This window comes from Oryctolagus cuniculus, chromosome 7 (genome assembly GCF_051225735.1).
Source record: "Oryctolagus cuniculus isolate XC-2025 breed Fujian yellow rabbit chromosome 7, ASM5122573v1, whole genome shotgun sequence".
Taxonomy (NCBI): domain Eukaryota; kingdom Metazoa; phylum Chordata; class Mammalia; order Lagomorpha; family Leporidae; genus Oryctolagus; species Oryctolagus cuniculus.
The window spans coordinates 38,619,488-38,641,632 of NC_142873.1; the positions used below are offsets into that span (position 1 = coordinate 38,619,488).

General features: G+C 42.3%; 1 long non-coding RNA gene across 1 annotated transcript; it reads left to right on the top strand.

Moving 5' to 3' along the window:
• Positions 1-4,732: 4,732 nt before the first annotated feature.
• Positions 4,733-11,594, top strand: LOC138850388 (uncharacterized). The gene is made up of 4 exons (XR_016237076.1): positions 4,733-4,957; positions 7,595-7,660; positions 10,704-10,832; positions 11,349-11,594. It is a non-coding gene; the product is annotated as an uncharacterized LOC138850388 (long non-coding RNA).
• The last annotated feature ends 10,551 nt before the right edge of the window (positions 11,595-22,145 follow it).

A 22,145-nucleotide genomic window follows, 5' to 3' on the forward strand; every position in this document is an offset into this window, starting at 1 on the left:
TTTTCACTTTATGTTTCTGTGTGGGAGCAAACTGTTGAAATCTTTACTTAATGTATGCTAAACTGATCTTCTGTATATAAAGAGAATCGAAAATGAATCTTGATGTGAATGGAAGGGGAGAGGGAGTGGGAAAGGGGATGGTTGCGGGTGGGAGGGATGTTATGGGGGGGAAGCCATTGTAATCCATATTCTGTACTTTGGAAATTTATATTCATTAAATAAAAGTTAAAAAAAATTTAAAATATGGTATCTCAAAAAGCAGAAAGAAGCAAGAAAGGTAGAAAGAAAGAGGTTAGGAAGGAGAGAATGGGAGGGAGGAAGGGAATATCATTACGTTCTTAGAATTGTATCTACAAGCCAGCGCCACGGCTCACAAGGCTAATCCTCCGCCTTGCGGCGCCGGCACACCGAGTTCTAGTCCCGGTCGGGGCGCCAGATTCTGTCCCGGTTGCCCCTCTTCCAGGCCAGCTCTCTGCTGTGGCCAGGGAGTGCAGTGGAGGATGGCCCAAGTATTTGGGCCTTGCACCCCATGGGAGACCAGGATAAGTACCTGGCTCCTGCCATCGGATCAGTGTGGTGCGCCGGCTGCAGTGTGCCGGCCGCGGTGGCCATTGGAGGGTGAACCAATGGCAAAGGAAGACCCTTCTCTCTGTCTCTCTCTCTCACTGTCCACTCTGCCTGTGGAAAAAAAAAAAAAAAAAGAATTGTATCTGCAAATCACATTGAATCTAAGTTAAAAACTTATTAAAAGTTAAAATTTAAAAAGTGAAAAAATACCAGCTGAGCTGGTATTGAACATCAGAGTTACTCAGAGAGAGAAGTAGAGGCAGAGGGAGAGAGAGAGAGGTCTTCCAACTGCTGGTTCACTCCCTAATTGGCTGCGACAGCCAGAGTTTTGCCAATAGGAGCCAGGAACTTCTTCCGGGTCTCTCATGTGGCTGCAGGGGCCCAAGGACTTGAGCCATCTTCCACTGCTTTCCTAGGCCACAGCAGAGAGCTGGATTGGAAGTGGAGTAGTATGGACCCGAACCAGCGCCCATATGGGATGCCAGCCCTGCAGGTGGCGGCCTTACCCACTATGCCACAATGCCAGCACAAGGGGATTAGGTTTCAACAGTGGTGTTGAGATGGGGGTGGGGTCTCTACAAACTTTTAGATTATAGGAGTACTGGACATTGCATATGGAAAATTAAAGACAAAATTCAACAGCAACCATGATATTTGCTCTTGTGGTTGGAATTATGCTCCCCCAGGTTTGTTGAAGTTGTAATCCCAGAGACCTGTAAATGTGACCTAATTTAGAAATAGGGTTTTTGCAGATGTTATTAATTAAGATGGGTTGTACCCTGAGCCAAGGGCTATGGGCAGCCATTAGCAACTGGAAAAGGCAAGGAGAGATTCTTCCCTAAAGTCCTGAGAATAAACAGAGTTCTGCACACACTCTTGAAGCCCATTCGACTCATTTTAAATCTGACCTTCAGAACCATAAGACAATAAATTTGTGTTGCTCTAAGCACATATATTTCTTAACAGCAGGAAAAGGAAGTGAAGCATAAAAATAGACCATGACTGCCTTCACCTAGATGGTTTGCCACATATTTTTTCTCTCACTATTGCTCATTGAATAATTTCAGAATGAGTTGTAGATGTAACACTTTACCTTCAGTTATTTCAACTCAAATCTTCTGCATCATACAGATGTTATACAAGAAGCTTTATATTAAAACAATTGTCTAATACATTCCTGGTGTTAAATTTCATTAATTAATTATTCCTGTTGTCCTTCATAGTTTTTTTTTTTTAAAATCTAGGATCAATGAAATGATCATCCCCATATTCATTTGTCAGACCTATTTTTTTTTCATGAAAATGGTTTTATTTTTGTCACTGACAACTTGTACAACATGTTGCTCAGTATCTTAAATATTAAGTACACATTAAAAATATCTTTTTTTTTTTTTTGACAGGCAGAGTGGACAGTGAGAGAGAGAGACAGAGAGAAAGGTCTTCCTTTGCCGTTGGTTCACCCTCCAATGGCCACCACGGCCGGCGCGCTGCGGCCGGCGCACCGCGCTGATCCGATGGCAGGAGCCAGGAGCCAGGTGCTTTTCCTGGTCTCCCGTGGGGTGCAGGGCCCAAGCACCTGGGCCATCCTCCACTGCACTCCCTGGCCACAGCAGAGAGCTAGCCTGGAAGAGGGGCAACCGGGACAGAATCCGGCGCCCCGACCGGGACTAGAACCCGGTGTGCCGGCGCCGCTAGGCGGAGGATTAGCCTAGTGAGCCGCGGCGCCGGCCAAAAATATCTTTACCTTTGAGAAATTTGACACATTAAATAAGTCCTCTGTAAACATAATCCCCCAATATATTTTCCCACTATTATTTCACATGTAAATACTTTAATTTACAAAGTCATAAATAAAACTATTAATTCTTACAGCCTAGAAGTGTATACAAATTTTTGAGTAGGACAAAAGTGTTCTCTTTGATTTTTTTTAAATAACAACATGCTGTTATTTGCAGTGTTTATTATCAATCAAATGATTTGTCACAAGTTCTTATTGTCTCCAAAACTGTTCTGTCAATGACAGATCATTCAGTGTAACTGATAAAGATACTATGCATTGGCCAGTGCTGCAGCTCACTGGGCTGGTCTCCACCTGTGGCGCCAGCACCCCGGGGTTCTAGTCCCGGTTGGGGCACCAGATTCTGTCCTGGTTGCTCCTCTTCCAGTCTAGCTCTCTGCTGTGGCCCGGGAAGGCAGTGGAGGATGGCCCAAGCGCTTGGGCCCTGCACCTACTTGGGAGACCAGGAGGAAGCACCTGGCTTCGGATCGGTGCAGTGCGCTGGCCGTGGTGGCCATTTTGGGGGTGAACCAATGGAAGGAAGACCTTTCTCTCTGTCTCTCTCTCACAGTCTAACTCTGCCTGTCCAAAAAAAAAAAAAAAAAAAAAAAAAAAAAAACCAGAGGTAAACTCTAAAAAAAAAAAGATGCTATGCATTTAAAAAGTTAAAATGGTCAAATGGTCAAATGCCTACATTAAGAGAAAGTTGCTATTTAAATATGAAGTCTTATTAAATGCATTTCATCTTGTTGGAACAACAGAAAATGGTAACCTAAAGAGTGAATGCTTATACTATCATTTAATTGGTATCTAATAAAATATAAAATTTGGGAAACAATCAATAAAATCAGATTCAATCCATATTAGTCTTACAATACTTCTACTGAGATTCTGTTACAGGAACAGAACCAACACAATAATAAATTTCCTAAAAGGCACTTTTGACTAATCACTTTCATTGGTTAAAACTTAAAGGGAAAAAGGGACACTAACCCACTGTTGGTGGGAATGCAAATTGGTTAAGCCACTATGGAAGTCAGTCTGGAGATTCCTCAGAAACCTGAATATAACCCTACCATACAACCCAGCCATCCCACTCCTTGGAATTTACCCAAAGGAAATGAAATTGGCAAACAAACAAGCTGTCTGCACCTTAATGTTTATTGCAGCTCAATTCACAATAGCTAAAACCTGGAACTGTTAGGCAGGAAGTTAGGTATGAGCTTATGTGTGTGTGTGTGTGTGTGACAAAGGCTGGACTATGTCCAGCATATGCATCTACATCTCAAAGTTATCCTGATAATGCTTCAGGGGCAGCCCAGTGTTCGCATCCTGCCCTGCCCCCTTCTACCTGATAACCTGCCAGGTGGAGATCTCTGCCCCTTCTGCCTGACAAATCTTCCACAATCTCCCAGATGCAGCCCAGTATCTGCATTTCAAACACCCTGCTCCGGATCCCCATTCTCTAGGGGGTCCTGCTCACCCTTCCTCTAAACTCAGGATGGCGCCAGCTAGGCTTCCTCCTGTCTGATACCTTCAAGGGAAAACTCACATAGGAACTTCTTAGTATTTACAGCCATAAAATCCTTTTAACAACCCCTCCCCCCGCCTCAACCGGACTGGGCGCTTGGCCCTCTGCCTCTCTACTGAGCTGCCCGCCTGGCCTGGTCAGGTGTAAATCTCTCAATCATGTAACCTCGCTCCTTCCCCCCCCCCCCCCCCCCCCCCCGCCAGTCTCTCAGGCTCTGTCTGGAGGGGTGCCTATCCATCCTTACAGATGTCCCTTCCCTAATAAACCTTGCTATTTTACCTCCCACTACTCTCTGTCTCACGCCTGAATTCTTTCTTGCGTGAAGACAAGAACCCTGCAATTTCTCCGGTAACATTTTTGGCGAGCCAGCCAGGAGTTTGAGAAGACATCGGAGGTCAGTATTCCTTCCTTCCCTCAAGCGGGACCGGATCTGTGGAAGTGACTGTTGAGTGTCCAGCACCCCACAGCTCTCCGAGAATGCGGAGTCCCCAACCCCCCTGGCCATGGCTTAGCCAAGGCTGAAACTCCAGAGGGATTGTAAGGAATGGGAGGGAAATTAGGAAGGGCAGTTGGCTGAGAGCCTGGAGACCCCCTGAGCTCGCTTTGGCTTCCCGGTGGCCGGACTGCGACCGGAGGACCAGGTCTCTCTCCAGGAGGGACGCCTGGTCACGCTGCCTATTGCTACATGAGCAGGGCTTAGCTTCGGTTGAGGCTAATATCGGCCCTCCAGGTAAACTCGGACAACTAGGTAGTAGGCAATCTTGAGCGATAGGAGATTTCGAACCCCACTCAGCCCCCAGACATCAGGGCCTTTCCCTATGCTCTCCTCCAGCTGAGATTCGTAGGGGAAGGTGAGGGCAGTCGCTCACATCTGGTCCTCTGTAGCTTTTCGCTTTCCTCCTCCTCCCGGGGCTCCCTCCCCCACTCTTTTGCTCTCCTCATCTGCATTCCCAAACAGCTGGCCTGGAGAAAGGGAGAGGGAAATTCCACAGGTCTCTCCACCTAAAGGAAAAAGCTGTTACCTGTTAACCATTTCCAACCTGGTAGAAAGTTTTCCGTCTTTGCAGCTTATGGTAGCTCTGGTGCGTTTTAAAGTTTTTGTGAGCTATTACTGTTGCTAAGCTTTGATTGCCTGAGGACTCAATCTGGAAAGGAGCTAAAGTTAACTATCTGTTTTAATTAACTGAGTGTTTGCAGTAGTCCTGATTGATCTAGCTTTGGTTGAATTATAGGAGGTTCCCAGCACTCTAGGTGAAACGGCGCACCTACCCAACCCCATGGCCAGTCCTGCTAGGCCCCAGCATGCACAGTCTTCCCTGTAAATGGGGGACCACAGCCTTTCTCTGCACTCTATTCCAGTCTATGTGGCATGCTGCACCCAGGCAGGCATAGCCAGATATCTCTAGGGAGAGCGCCCCCCCCAGGGCTGCTTTTTTTTTTCCCTCTCCTGGAGGAATTTCCAATTCAATACTACTGCTGGCCTTACCTAAGGGAGCCAGAACCTGTAATCCATTAACCCTTTCCAACCTGATAGGTTTTTCTCTTTGCAGTTAATGGAAACCTAAGCAATGGGCTCATATGCTGATGCTCTTTTCTGTGCTACTGTCCCTGACTTAGCTGATAAGAGTTTTCATGTGTCTTGAAGGTTTCGTGTTTTTCTATTTGTAGTACTGAGACTATGTTATTTGTCTGTTTTTAATGTTTGAGTGATTACCCAACTGATCAGAAATGTACTAATTTTGGCTAAATGGTTTGACTCTCTGACAGCTTAAATTCTATACCGAGTCTTCCAACTTTGGGCTTCCAGTCGGATCCCTGGAACTCTCAAAGGATGAGACTCTAAATTTGTTAAAGTAATAGCTGCTTGAGTCAATTCAGATTATGTGAAGTGTATTAAAATGTTGTAAATGGTATCAGACCTATGCTGTATTCATGTTTTTACTTTCCAGCTAGAGTGGTCTTATGAAAATGAGAGTAAATTCTGTGTATACAAGCCTTTATTTTGTTAACTAAAGTAAGCCAATATAGATTGGTTCAGAGAATTGAGTTAATGCAAACGCCCTTCAGTTTGCTCAGTTTGCTCAGTGGCTCACTTGCTCAGTTTTACATGTCTTTGATATGCTTTAAACTTGTTTCTCTTAATGATGAAGATCTTTTCAAAGTTGTAAACATGCACTAGTGTCCCTGTTGCTGCTCAGGTGTTATCCTTATGTTATTTAAAAGCATGGAAATATAATTTTAACTTTTAATTCAGATAATGGTGTGGTATTCATTAATAACTCAGTGTCTTAAGTCATCTAGGCATCAGTGCTAAGTAAAACTTGGGCAAATGTATTATGTGTACTTTTAACATCTCAAATTTGGTAAGAGAGACTATTTGAGTTTGTTAGCATGTATTCTCATAGGTTGTTCATACACGACAATTCAAGACTATGTAAAAGTAACTACAGGTGTAAAGTTTCAGAAGGTGTGAACAAGTCATGAAAAGTTTTAAAATGTTTACAATTTTAAAATATTGTTTACAGAGTTAAGTGCTAATGCCAAAATTACACTGACCTAAAGTTGAAGTCTGATCTTCTGTTATAACAATGGGGTTTTTTTTAAAAAAAATGTGCACTAATGTTAGTAAATATCTGGAAATGGTCTAAATCATAAATCTTGGAATCTGTTTTTGCAAAAACTGTAACGTCTCTTTTTAACAGTGTCTGCTTAATTGGTTACTGTGCCATTTCTAAAGTTAGGTCCTGTAAGCTCTTTTTGACTCTGTTAAATAATTCTGAGTTATGTGATGATTTTGTGTGCTAACTCTAATGTTCAAGGTTTTTATTTCTGGTTTATTCGACAACAAGAGACATAGAATTCATGTTCTGCCAAAGTAATCTATTGTGTACTCTACTGTCTCTGTTATTAGATCTGGTCTAAAAGTGTTAAAATCACCCTAAATTAATGGCTATCATTTCAGGATGTTAAGGAATTCTATTTTGACCAGATACTCTAAGTTCTCTTGGCACCTTTAACAGACTTTCTGAAAATCAAAGTTCTAAATTCTCTGGACTTTTGGTATCTCCAGAGGGCCCCTGGAGATGTCAAAAAATATATCTCTCATCTTGCAGAGATAATAACCAATCGAGCTGTTTAGATTAAAAGTGGTGCCAAGATGTGAAATGATGCTAAACTTCAGTTATAAACATGTTTCTTTCTAGCTGCTCCAGTCTCTGGCTCAGAAGCCAGATCCTTTAAAGAGGGACTGACAAAGTCTCCATCCAGCTAACACTAAATAACCAGGCATTGCTAGTTCAAATATATTGCTAGTTCAAATGTGGATCAAACAGGAGGTCTAGCCAAAAGGGAGAACGTGTTCCAAAAGAGACTTAGAGATGACGGAAGATGGTTATGCGGCAGATGCTAGAGAACTGGGTTCCAGGAGACCAAGAAAGCTCTAGTGTCCACAGGCTACACAGTGAAAGCCCGGAAGCCCCAAAACCTAAACTTATGGGTTACACGGTAAGACTAGTTAAACCCGGAAACCCAGGCCCATAACCCATTGGCTACACGGTAAATACCCGGAAGCCAAAGGATGGCAGAGACCTCTGCCACAATTTCTCCTCTAAGTCAGGCTACGCAGTAAGCGCTGGTCAAATGCCAGTTAAATCTGAAAACCCAGGAAGTCAGGCTAGAGACCCAACTCGCTGCCTCACTTCTCCTCTTTTCTCTTTCAGAAGGGAAGTTACTACTGTTCTGCAGGACTCTCCACTGTGATGTACGGTTTGATCCCCAGACCTTATGTAAGGGATGACTGACCTTTTCTGTAATAATGCCTGGCCACAGTATAGGGCACCAAACAGCATAGCCAGAAAAAGAGGTTAAACTATGAAATAATGTGACAGCTAGATTGATTTTTCGGTGTATGCGGTAAATGGGCAAAACTCCCCTTTTAAACCAAACTGAGGGATAGATAGGAAATTACACTGATGACCTCAAAGTATGCAAGCAGGTCACCACAGTTGATCTTACCTGAAAGGTAATAGTTCTCCTGGGCACGGTCTTAACTCTCAGGAAAATACTAAGTGTCAAATTTTGCCCATGACCATAGTTTTTCTAGCTCACCCTGATATTAAAGAAATCTCTAAAAATCAGGGTCAGGTTGAGCACCCCCTTGACTGACATCATAGAGGCTGCCTCCTTGGTCTACTTTATTAGAGACCAAGAGAATGAGGAGCAAGCAAGCAGCAAAGGATAGGCAATAGGCCAATCAATGGCTGCTTTACACGGTGATCTGCCATCAGGGAGACCCAGCAAGGTCAATGCACCCCAAACGGCACCTATTGCTGATATAAGGAGCCAGGGCATTGGGCAAGCAGCTGTCGTGACAGCAAATGCCTTCTGTCAGCTCTGCCAAGGGCACAGCCACTGGACATGGAACTGCCCTGGGTGTCGAAGGACTCCTGGTTCAGAACCGCAGACCCTGTGGCCCCAAGCTAAAAAGTGTTTGGCTCTGCCCAGCTTCTGCCCAGCTTCCAGCTCCAGCCACAGTTATTGAGGGGATGGCCTAGGGTCAGTGAAACGCAAGTTGCCTATTTCTATCAGCCTCCTGTTCAGCTCTCCTCCTAGTCCAGCCATGTAATGCAAGTCAACAGGGCGCCTCCCTTAAAGGAGATTTGCATCTCTTTCAATTCTCTTCCAGCACCCCATGGATAGGTCTGGGCCTCACACACCCAGCCAGGCCTTTAAAGTCTATCCAATAGTATTAAGCTTAGAAAGCCCTCCCTGCCAGTTCCTAAAAACAGGGCTTTCAGTAACAGCTAACTCAGATAGTCCTGCACCTATTTGGACAGGTCCTCACTGAGGACTTAAAGGGCCTATCTCTTGAAGGGGGTGCACAATAATCCATAATGTAGATGGTTAAATGTAAATGATTTGTCTCTTTTCCCAGCCTGAGACTCTAGTCTTGTACATTGGCTTAACTTCCTAGCAAAACTAGCTACTAGGTATCCAGAGGAAAACAGAGCATTGCTAGTCCATTAGAGTGTTAATTATTTAACCCTTATCCTCACCCCTGGGGAGAGAAAACCTGCCCCAGAGAGGATATGGGCCATGCAGCAAATTCCTACTTCTGCAAACTTCAGGCAGTCCCAGTTTTCTCTATCAGGTTCCTAGATACAGGGAAACAGCACAGTTCCTAAACCAGGCTCTCGACAGGCAGCCAAAGCAGAGCCCCCTCCTTTGGGGGAACGAGCAAACCACAGCCTTTGCTCAGCTAAAGGATGCTATGACTAAAGCCCTTGTGCTAGGACTGCCAAACCCAGAGAGACCCTCCCAGCTGTACATCACTGGGAGGCAGGGAGTCACCTTAGGCAGGTTAACTCAGGATCTGGGACCTGTTAAGCAACCTGTGGGCTACTTTTCTAAAACCTTAGACATGGTTGCACAAGGGTGGCCTCACTGCCTAAAGACAATGGCAGCAGCTGCCTTGCTGACAGAGGAGGTGTCTAGAATTACAGTGGGACAAGACATCACCCTTTATACCCCACATCAAATAAATTCTCTATTAGAGCAAAAGGGCTCTCACTGGCTCACAGATAGTAGAATACTAAAATATCAGGTCCTCCTTCTAGAAAACCCTCAGGTAAAAATAAGGCATTGCTCTACTCTAAACCCAGCTACTTTAATGCCAGTTCCAGAGGAAAGTGGTCCCCTCCACTCCTGTACTGAGACTATAGACTTGATCTACGCCACCAGAAGGGACCCAAGAGACAGCCCCCTGACTAACGCAGATGAAGTTTGGTTCACAGACAGAAGCAGTTTTGTCAAACGGGACCTGCTTCTCAGAGCATGCAACAGTTATGGCATGGCACGTTATTGAACTGTTTTCTGCCCCCAGGAAGTTTGCTCAGTTAACCGAACTGATCACTTAACCAGAGCTCTAGAACTAGGTAAGGACAAGAGAAAATAACTCCCAGGGGTCTATACAGCAAAAGGGAACTTACCCCAAGGAAGGCTGGAAAACAGATTTTACACAGCCTCTGTCAATGCTATAGGTACCTACCTGCTTGTACTTATAGGCACCTTTACTGGATGGGTAGAAGCCTTCCCAATCAGAACTAAAAGAGCTCAAGAAGTGACCAAAACTCTCCTGAAGGAAGTTATCCCATGCTTTGGTCTTCCAAAATTGTTACAAAGTGACGATGGGCCTTCCCTTATCTCCCAGGATACACAAGGAATTTGTAAGGTCCTAGGAATAACCTGGCACCTTCATTCTGCATGGAGACCTCAGTCTCCCAGTGAGGTAGAAAGAGCCAACCAGACTCTATGGAAAACACCACAAGTATAAAAATGTGTGCTTGGTAAGGAAGGTTAGAAAGGAAAGAGTGTTCTTGGTATTGAAGGTTAGAAGCAAAGAGTTTTTTAATAAGCAAAGGACATGGTTTGTAAGAATGACTTTATCCTGATGGCTAGTTTACTCTAGACTGGAATGAAAAAGATGAAATGTTTCAAGTAAGTTGAAGAGGGTGTGCGCAAGTCACAAAAGGCTATAAAAGGAACAAATATTGGACATGGTAACTGATGCTCCAGGAGGTGTCTGTGCCATTTTCCAGGAACAATGTCGTCTCTGGGTCAGACTGGACAGGTACAAACCCAAATTTGTACTTTTCCTGGACAAAGCCAAACAGCTCCAGGACCAGGCCAAGAGGGCTGGGATTTCTGGCCTGACATCTGGTCATGGAAATCCAGGCTATTTCCTCTCCTTGGCCCAATAACGTCTGTAATCTTGATACTTCTCTTTGGACTGTGTGTTTTTAATGCCCTTGTTTGTTTTGTCTCTAACAGAATAAAAGCTGTCAAACTCCAAATGGTCGTCAGACAAGGCTTCCAGCCCATTCCACTGGACAACCTGAGCAGCCCTCTGGACCCAGCAGCACAGTCTTTCCAAGGCCACTGTTGCACACCATAAAACAGGTAGCAAGAGGAAATACCCAAATCCCCCTCGACGCCCACATGCCAGCTTCGAAGAAGTTACAGAAAACGGAACTCCATCCATAATCCCAAAGAAGAATTTTGGGTATACCTCTTGAGGGGGGAATGTTAGGCAGGAAGTTAGGTATGAGCTTACGTGTGTGTGACAAAGGCCTCCAGACTATGTCCAGCATATGCATCTACATCTCAAAGTTATCCCGATAATGCTGCAGGGGCAGCCCAGTGTTCGCATCCTGCCCTGCCCCCTTCTACCTGATAACCTGCCAGGTGGAGATCTCTGCCCCTTCTGCCTGACAAATCTTCCACAATCTCCCAGATGCAGCCCAGTATCTGCATTTCAAACACCCTGCTCCGGATCCCCATTCTCTAGGGGGTCCTGCTCACCCTTCCTCTGAACCCAGGATGGCACCAGCTAGGCTTCCTCCTGTCTGATACCTTCAAGGGAAAACTCAGATAGGCGCTTCTTAGTATTTACAGCCATAAAATCCTTTGTTTCAGGAGGAGATGTGTGAAGACAAAGACCCATCTCCTTAAACCCCCCACCTCCCCCCGGCCTCAACTGGACTGCGCGCTCAGCTCTCTGCCTCTCTGCTGAGCCGCCTGCCTGACCTGGTCAGGTGCAATCTGTCTACTCAATCATGTAACCTCGCTCCCCCCCAGTCTCTCAGGCTCTGTCTAGAGGGGTGCCCATCCACCTTATGGATGTCCCTTCCCTAATAAACCTTGCTATTTTACCTCCCACTACTCTGTCTCATGCCTGAATTCTTTCTTGTGCGAAGACAAGAACCCTGCAATTTCTCTGGTAACAGAACCAACCCAAATGCCCATCAACAGTGGACTGGGTAAAGAAATTATGGAACATGTACTCTATAGAATACTATACAGCAGTCAAAAACAACGAAATCCAGTCATTTGCAACAAGATGGAGGAATCTGGAAAACATTATACTGAGTGAATTAAGCCAGTCCCGAAGGGACAAATATCATATGTTCCCCCTGATCGGTGACAACTAACTGAGCACCAAAGGGGAAACCTGTTGAAGTGAAATGGACACTATGAGAAACAGTGACTTGATCAGCTCTTGTCCTGACTGTTGATGAACAACTTAATTCTTTATCCATTTCAGTATTTTCTCTTTGTTTTGTTCTAGTACTATTGGTTGAACTCTGTAATTAACACACAATTATTCTTAGGTGTTTAAATTTTAACTGAAAAGTGATCCCTGTTAAATGTAAGAGTGGGAATAAGAGCGGGAGGAGATGTACAATTTGGGACATGCTCAAGCTAACTTGCCCCAAATGGTGGAGTTAGAATCATGCCAGGGGATCCCAATTCAATCCCATCAAGGTTGCATATACCAATACCATCTCACTATTCCAAGTGATCAATTTCTGTTCACAATTGATCACACTGATAGGTCTAAGAGTCAAAGGGATCACACAAACAAGTCTAGTGTCTGTAAATACTAGCTGATAGAATCAAAAAGGGAGAGAATGATCCATCATGGGAAGCGGGATACACAGTAGACTCATAGAATGGCAGATGTCCTAAATAGCACTCTGGCCTCAGAATCAGCCCTTAAGGCATTCAGATCTGGCTGAAGAGCCCATGAGAGTATTTTAGGCATGGAAAGCCAAGACAGCCTGGAAAAAAAAAAAAAGAAGAAGACCTAAATGGAAGATCTCTGCGAATGAGATCCCAGTGCAAAGAACAGGGTCATCAAAGAAGGAGGTACCTTTCTCTGAAGCGAGGAGAGAACTTCCACTTTGACTAGGACCCTGTCAGAATAAGATCGAAGTCAGCGAACTCAAAAGGCTTCCATAGCCTTGGCAACTCATGACTACAGCCTAGGGAGATTACTGGTGCCATAAACAAGAGTGTCAAATTGTTAAGTCAACAACAGGAGTCACTGTGTACTTACTTCTCATGTGGGATCTGTCCTTAGTGTGTTGTCCAATGTGAAGTAATGCTATAACTAGTACTGAAACAGTGTTTTACACTTTGTGTTTCTGTGTGGGTGCAAACTGATGAAATCTTTCCTTAATATATGCTGAATTGATCTTCTGTATATAAAGATAAAATCTTGATGTGAATGGAATGGGAGAAGAAGCGGGAGATGGGAGGGGTGTGAGTGAGAGGGAAATTATGGGGGGGAAGCCATTGTAATCCATAAACTGTACTTTGAAAACTTATATTTACTAAATAAAAAAGAAAAAAAAAACTTTAAGGGTAAAAATAATGACACAAAGTGATTTTAGAAAGTAATACTTATAACTCCTGATGCAGAACATTATTAGTTTTCTATTTAATGACTAGAGTTCCTTAATTTTCAGAAAGTATTAAATATCTGTTGAAACATATCACCCATCTAGTGACTTATTAAGTAACCACTCAAGATTATTTGGGGCTGGCTCCGTGGCTAAATAGGCTAATCCTCCACCTGCGGCACTGGCACACCGGGTTCTAGTCCCGGTCGGGGCACTGGATTCTGTCCTGGTTGCCCCTCTTTCAGTCCAGCTCTCTGCTGTGGCCAGGGAGTACAGTGGAGGATGGCCCAAGTGCTTGGGCCCTGCACCCCATGGGAGACCAGGAGAAGCACCTGGCTCCTGGCTTCGCATCAGCGTGGTGCACCGGCTGCAGCACACCGGCCGCGGTGGCCATTGGAGGGTGAACCAACGGTAAAGGAAGACCTTTCCCTCTGTCTCTCTCTCTCACTGTCCACTCTGCCTGTCAAAAAAAAAAAAAAACAAAACAACAAACAAAAAAGATTATTTGGTAAACATTCCAATTACTCTTATGTAATAAAAGTAAAAAGGAAATTTACATGCTGGCTATGTTTTGCTCTACAGTTTTTCTTAGGCCTTAAGTTATAGGATAACTTCATTTATGACTAAAATGTAGAAAGAAAAACATTAGCAACTAAATTTTCATTAGAGTTAAATGATTCAAACTAAATACCGCTAAGCTAACCAATATTATTTTTAAAGCCAAAGTTTCTAAAGATTTTATTTTTCAATCAATACAAAAATGATCTTGTTCACACTATTATCTGCCCAAAAACTGTTTTTAAAAATAAGTTTTGTTAAAGAGCAGATTTGAAGAAATGATTTCCATATTCTTATTTAAAAAAAGATTCTGATATACATAATGAATCTAAATCAAAATTCACAAATAGTGGCTGAAATCCCATCAACTTTCAGCCAAAACAACATAAATCCACAGTTATTACACATAAGCAATTCAAAGTTAAAGTTTATAATGGAAATGTCAACAAGTCATAACTACTACACATTACTACTGATGGGTTTCACTATACCTCTAGCCAGGCACAGCATATGTGCCCATCTGATACAGACTGCTTAGAAAATTAAAGCTATCAGAACTATAAATAAGCCCAAGTGCTTGAGCCCCTGCCACCTACATGAGAAACCTAGAAGTGACAGCTGGATCCTGACTTTTTCCTGGCCCAACCCTGGCCATTGCAGCCGTGTGGGGGAGTGAATCAGTGAATGGAAATCTCTCTCTCTCTGTCTCTCCCTCTCTCTCTCTCCCTCTGTCTGTGTAACTCTGACTTTAAAATAAATAATAAATCTTTAAAAACAAAGTTCAACCTCCACAGTGTCATTGTGAGTCCCATAGTGTCTTTGCATCCACAGGTTGTTTAGATCTTTCTTTCTCTAAAATCAGGATTTAAACATTGGAAGGTGACCAGGTAATAAAAATGTTTATATTGGGCAGAAGATTAAGATGTAAAAAAGGTAAAATTGCCTCATTACATTTTTGTCTAGTTTTCCCATAATATTTTGACTAAAAATATTGTCAAGTGACTTTTTTCTCACACTTAGAAATTCTTGGTCTCTTCTCCTGTTTCTGTTTCTGTGTCTTACTGTGTGTGCACATACACACACACACACACAGGGAGGTAGAATGCATTCATTTAAAAATCTCATACCTAGTCAATAATCAACAGCAGAGTTGAAATCCCAGGCTTGGAGAATGGACTGGAGTTAAAAAGAAGATGAATTACAGGGGACATAACCATGAGTGGGCCACAGGACAATTGTAGACAGGAAGCTGCTGCTGCCACTATAACCATCAGGCTCTCTGGGGTTGCTGTTGGACTGTTGATGTTACCACCACTGCTGTAATGACTGAACTCTCTGACCTTTCTTCTCTAGCTCACAATTCAAGATTTTGGGCTACAACATCAGATTGACCAAACCCAGGTTATCTGCTTGTGTTATAGGCTTTCAGAGGGGCTGTGAAGGAGAATCAGGCCCCTTTGTACTCTTTGGAGTATCTTCAGAGTGAACCAGTGATATCCAACAGCAACAAACCATCCATTTAAACTCTGCTTAAATTACAGCCTCCATAAGGAGATGACAGGATTTTTGCTGCAAACCAGGAAGATGTGGAGTTGTTTGTTATTCAGAAATAGATGACTGCTATAACGTGTATGGGATGGACTTTGAACTTGTTTCTCCAGCCAATGTGAAATGACAGAGATATTTTAATAAGACTTTGGGTATGGTTTGTGTTTTATAAAGACCCTTAATGAAACCTGTTAAAGTGAAATGAACACTATGAGAAATGGTGACTTGATCAGCCCTCACCCTGACTGTTGATGAGCAGCTTAATATGTTATCCCTCTTAGTATATTTTTTGTTTGTTTGTTCTACTTAATACTTTTGGTTGAATACTGTAATCAATATACAATTCTTCTTAAGTGCTGAAACTTAACTGAAAAGTGATCACTGTTAAATATAAGAGTGGGAATAAGAGAGGGAAGAGATGTGCAATTCGGGACATGCTCAAGCTGACTTACCTCAAACGGTAGAGTTAGAAACATACCAGGGGATTCCAATTCAATCCCATCAAGGTGGCATGTACCAATGCCATCTCACTAGTCCCAGTGATCAATTTCTGTTCACAATTGATCGTAATGATAGGACTAAGAGCCAAAGGGATCACATAAACAAGACTAGTGTCTGCAAATACTAGCTGATAGAATCAAAAAGGGAGAGAATGATCCAACATGGGAAATGAGATACACAGCAGACCCATAGAATGGCAAATGTCCTAACAGCACTCTGGCCTCAGAATCAGCCCTTAAGGCATGAGGATCCGGCTGAAAAGCCCATGAGAGTATTTCAGGCATGGAAAGCCAAGACACTCTGGGGGACAAAAAAAAAAAAAAAAACCCTAAATGAAAGACATCCACGAGTGAGATCCCAGTGGAAAGAATGGGTCATCAAAGAAGGAGGTACCTTTTTCTGAAGGGAGGAAAGAACTTCCACTTTGACCATGGTCTTGTCTAAATATGATCAGAGTCAGTGGACTCAGGGGGCTTCCATAGCCTTGGCAGCTCATGACAAGAGCCTAGGGTGATTACTGAGGCCATAAACAAGAGTGTCAATTTGTTAAGTCAACAACAGGAGTCACTGTGCACTTACTCCTCATGTAGGATCTCTGTCCTTAGTGTGCTGTACATTGCGATTTAATGCTATAACTAGTACTCAAACAGTATTTTTCACTTTATGTTTCTGTGTGGGAGCAAACTGTTGAAATCTTTACTTAATGTATGCTAAACTGATCTTCTGTATATAAAGAGAATCGAAAATGAATCTTGATGTGAATGGAAGGGGAGAGGGAGTGGGAAGGGGGAGTGTTGCGGGTGGGAGGAAGTTGGGGGGGAAGCCATTGTAATCCATATTCTGTACTTTGGAAATTTATATTCATTAAATGAAAGTTAAAAAAAAATAAAGATCCTTAATGACAACAATATGGAGGAATGACTGGAGTGAGCCAATGCTGGAAACAGAATAGGATCAGGAATATTGAGAACCATTTCAGAAATGAGGCTCAGGAAGGGCCTTTGTATATTGCTCTTCAACATCGTGCCCAGATGATGAGTTTGAGGCTGTTAGGAATCTCCTATGCCCCTGGCCAGAGATTGCTTCAGGAGTGAGCATGTGTCATATATTGAGTTGGGTCTACCCAGAATTCATACATTAAGCCTTAATTTCCAGAGTCTGAGAATGTAACTGCATTTGGAAATTGGGTCTTTTAAGATACGATCATGTGTGTGTGTTTTTTCATTTTTTCCCCAGAAACCTTTTATTTAAAGAATACAAGCTTTATACATCTCATAATTTCAACTTTAGGAACATGATAATTCCCTCCCATCTTCTATCTCATCCCTCTTCTTCCTCCCTCACCTATTTAAACTCTTATTAATTTTTTACATTATTTGCTTTTATTAACATAATAATTGTACATATATTTTGATGCATGCATACATTTTAATGATCAACTTAGGATAATTGGCATCCATCATTTCATTTATTCAAACAAAAGATGTATCATTCTTGACTTATTTTTCAAAGTTAATTAAGTTTCTCAAAAATGCTTAAAAATAAAAAAATTAAACCTCAGAAAGGTTTACTTTTATTAAATTAAAAAATATTTTTTCCTGAGGTAACAATAGTCAACAATAACATATTGTATAGTTCTCAATAACTATAAGAAAGACTTTTGAATGTTCCCACACTTCTTTTTTTACTAAGATCTATTTTCAATTAACTTTATACAAGTGATTAATCCTATACTAAGTAAAGTGTTCAATAAATAGTATGAAAAATAAACTGTTCCTCAAAAGTCGAGACAAGGGCTGTTCAAAGTCATTGCTTCTCAAAGTGTCAATTACACTTCTACAGATTGCCTTTTATGTGCTATATTAGTTATCACAGGTCAGGGAGAACATAACGTATTTGTCTTTTTGGAACTGGCTTATTTCATTAAATATGATGTTTTCTAGTTTCATCCATTTTATTGCAAATGACCAGATTTTGATTTTTTTCCACCGTGTGGTATTCTATGGTGTACATATCCAATAATTTCTTTATACAGTCTTCAGTTAATGGGCATTTGGATTGATTCTATGTCTTAGCTGTTGTGAATTGAGCTTCAATAAACATGGGGGTACAAATAATACTTTCATATGCTGATTTCATTTTTCTTGGGTAAATTCCCAGGAATGTTTCTATTATAACATATTAATCTATGTTGAGGTCACAAAGATATTATTCATGATGTACAGTAAGCTGATGAAGATATCATAAAGATAGTATTAATATTAGAGAACAATGTTAACATTAACTTCCAGAAGATGTATGCTTTGGTCTTTTTCCTTTCTGGTAGGAGAGAGTGCCATGATGTGCTGGTTGGAAATGACCATTGAAAGACAGCTTGTGCTTCGAGAGGAGAGGGGAACATAGAGCCATCAGAAGCATTTAGTAGGGACCTGCTCACTCCCAGCTGACACCTGAATTCACAGACTATGTCCCCCTTCCCTCTCAGCCATCAATCTGTGCATTTTGTGCCAAGACTGGTCAGCTGTGCTTTCATGGACACACCTCCAATATGATTCAGTTGATGACATGATGTGTGTTCTGGTGCATGTTCTCTATGCCTTTATCCTTGATTTTCATGTCCTGCACTGACTTCCATGAACCCATAAATGTTCATTGGTGCATATTTGTGCATATATCTGCATGTGTTGATTCTTAGAAATACATGCCTCAACTGACAGAACGGGAAAAAATATTTGCAAACTATGCAACAGATAAAGGATTAATAACCAGAATCTACAAAGAGATCAAGAAACTCCACAAAAACAAAACAAACAACCCACTTAAGAGATGGGCCAAGGACCTCAATAGACATTTTTCAAAAGAGGAAATCCAAATGGCCAACAGGCACATGAAAAAAAGTTCAAGATCACTAGCAATCAGGGAAATGCAAATCAAAACCACAATGAGGTGTCACCTCACCCTGGTTAGAATGGCTCACATTCAGAAATCTACCAACAACAGATGCTGGCGAGGATGTGGGGAAAAAGGGACACTAACCCACTGTTGGTGGGAATGCAAACTGGTCAAGCCACTATGGAAGTCAGTCTGGAGATTCCTCAGAAACCTGAATATAACCCTACCATACAATCCAGCCATCCCACTCCTTGGAATTTACCCAAAGGAAATGAAATTGGCAAACAAAAAAGGTGTCTGCACCTTAATGTTTATTGCAGCTCAATTCAAAATAGTTAAGACCTGGAATCAACCTAAATGCCCATCAACAGTGACTGGATTAAAAAATTATGGGACATGTACTCTACAGAATACCATACAGCAGTAAAAACAATGAAATCCGGTCATTTACAACAAGATGGAGGAATCTGGAAAACATTAAGCTGACTGAAATAAGCCAGTCCCAAAGGGACAAATATCATATGTTCTCCCTGATCGGTGACAACTGACTGAACACCAAAAAGGAAACCTATTGAAGTGAAATGGACACTATGAGAAATGGTGACTTGATCAGCCCTTGCCCTGACTGTTGATGAACAACTTAGTACTTTATCCCTCCTAGTATTTTTTTGTTTGTTTGTTCTACTTAATACTATGGTTGAATTCTGTAATTGATACACAGTTATTCTTAAGTGTTGAAACTGAACTGAAAAGTGATAGCAGTTAAATATAAGAGTGGGAATAAGAGAGGGAAGAGATGTACAATTTGGGACATGCTCAAGCTGACTTGCCCCAAATGGTAGAGTTAGAAACATACCAGGGGATTCCAATTCAATCCCATCAAGGTGGCATGTACCAATTCCATCTCACTAGTCCAAGTGATCAATTTCTGTTCACAACTGATCGTAATGATAGGACTAAGAGCCAAAGGGATCACATAAACAAGACTAGTGTCTGCAAATACTAACTGATAGAATCAAAAAGGGAGAGAACGATCCAACATGGGAAGCGAGATACACAGCAGACTCATAGAATGGCGGATGTCCTAAATAGCACTCTGGCCTCAGAATCAGCCCTTAAGGCATGCGGATCCAGCTGAAAAGCCCATGAGAGTATTTCAGGCATGGAAAGCCAAGACACTCTGGCAAAAAAAAAAAAAAAAACAACAACAAAACCCGACCTAAATGGAAGATCTCCGTGAGTGAGATCCCAGTGGAAAGAATGGGTCATCAAAGAAGGAGGTACCTTTCTCTGAAGGGAGGAGAGAACTTCCACTTTGACTAGGACCTTATCTAAATATGATCAGAGTCGGTGAACTCAGGGGGCTTCCATAGCCTTGGCAGCTCATGACAAGAACCTAGGGTGATTACTGATGCCATAAACAAGAGTGTCCATTTGTTAAGTCAACAACAGGAGTCACTGTGCACTTACTCCTCATGTAAGATCTCTGTCCTTAATGTGCTGTACATTGAGATTTAATGTTATAACTAGTAGTCAAACAGTATTTTTCACTTTGTGTTTCTATGTGGGAGCAAACTGTTGAAACCTTTATTTAATATATGCTAAACTGATCTTCTGTATATAAAGAGAATCGAAAATGAATCTTGATGTGAATGGAAGGGGAGAGGGAGCGGTGTGGGGAGCAACTGGGAGCAACTCGGACTAGACTAAGTTACTGGAATTAAGACTTATTCTATGCATCTGCTCTCCCACAATATGGCGCTGGGAGAGGAGGAAATAGCTTCTACACAGCTGCCTCCAGTTCAACCAACAAGCTGCAGGACCTGCTCCTGATTGGAGGAGAGCAGTGTACTCGGCGTGTGGGTAGCAGAGTTGGGATTGGTGGAAGAGGACTATAAAGGAGGAGAGAGACAACATGCACCAGGAACATCTATCTGAAGGAACACCTGTGCAGCCCCCGAGAGAGCCGGCCGGCGGTGTGCCGCTCCCCTGCGGAAGTGGGGAAAGTGGCTAGGGGGAACTGCCCTTCCACGGAGGTGGAAGGGTCGGTAGCCAACCCAGGAAGAACCAGCAGCAAACCCGGGGAGGGCCGAGCAGACAAAAGAACAGCACAGGGTCCTGTGTTGTTCCTCCACGAAGACGGGGAGCGACAGAGTGGGAAAGGGGAGGGTTGCTGATGGGAGGGAAGTTATGGGGGGAAAGCATTGTAATCCATAAGTGTACTTTGGAAATTTATATTCATTAAATAAAAGTTAAAAAAAAGAAATGCATGCCTCAAACACTTATTAAGTGCTAGGTATTAGGGGGAGAAAAGATGATCCAGTCTTTTTAAGGAGCTCAACTCTGTGTGTGGAACACAGAGGTAAATGCTAAATTTCCATCTTATGTGGTGTAGCAGAAGTATAAACAACAGTTCCGGCACACAACATAGGAGCTCCTAATTGTATTGATGCACATTGTTGGTTCTCCAAGGAAGATGACATTTGTTCTGAATTTCAAAAGATGTATAGAGTTCAAGAAGTAGCAAGGGGCAGAGTAATATATTCTTAACATGAATGAAAAATATGTTCAAAGTCATTGGTGTTTGAGGGAGCCTGGCGTAGTGAGTGGGCAGCAAGATGTTGTCTAATTTTGGAGCATGGGATAGAGCAAAAGGCTGGAGATGGAAATAGGTACAGGATCCAGGGCATAGAGGGACTTCTGTCTTAAGCAAAAAATCTATTTGTGTTGTGAATTATGAGTCTCATTGGAGAATTTTGCACAGAGTTGGCCTCATCAGCTTTGTTTCACAAAGATTATAGTTGGCTTATGGAAGATGTGGATTCAAGGGCAGGGGAAGTCAAAAGGTAGAACAAAAAATCACCCAGTTATACCAAATAATAGATTGAAGAAGTTTTGCTTCCTATATCTACAACTTTAACTTCAATTGGTTTGAAGGTCTCAGTGGGTTAGTGAGTTTGGAGAAATGCTTCTACCAGTGAATACAATTACAGATATATTAATATCTGAGACCACTCCTGGCCATTTTGTATTCCTTTCATGTGTAAAGCAACAGGCATATAAGAGGCCACTGTACTAGGTTTGTGAATACTGGTTTCCCAGAGAAAATGCATTTTTGATACACAATGGAAATAAAGATGAGCATTTCCTAAACCCATAGACAAAAGTCCTGGTCAATGAAAATGTGTGACAACCTAACAAAGGTGAACCACAGATACTCACATCTAATAGTAATAAAGCATTGAATCAAAGAACCCTATCTAGCCAAGATAAGTATAGGGGTTAACGGAAATAGGGAATGACTGGTAGAAAAATGAAGCTCTGATGAACAACTAAGCCTCATTACCAACCACAGAAACAACAATTTTAGCCCCATTATTTTATGTTAATTAAATGCTTCTCCCATTGTATTTTCCCTCTTACTTCATATGAAGATGAATCGTGGTGCCCAGTGGTTTCACAGAAGGATGTAACTAATTTGATATCACCCCACAGTGCTGTGAGAAATAATGAGATGACTATGTGCCTG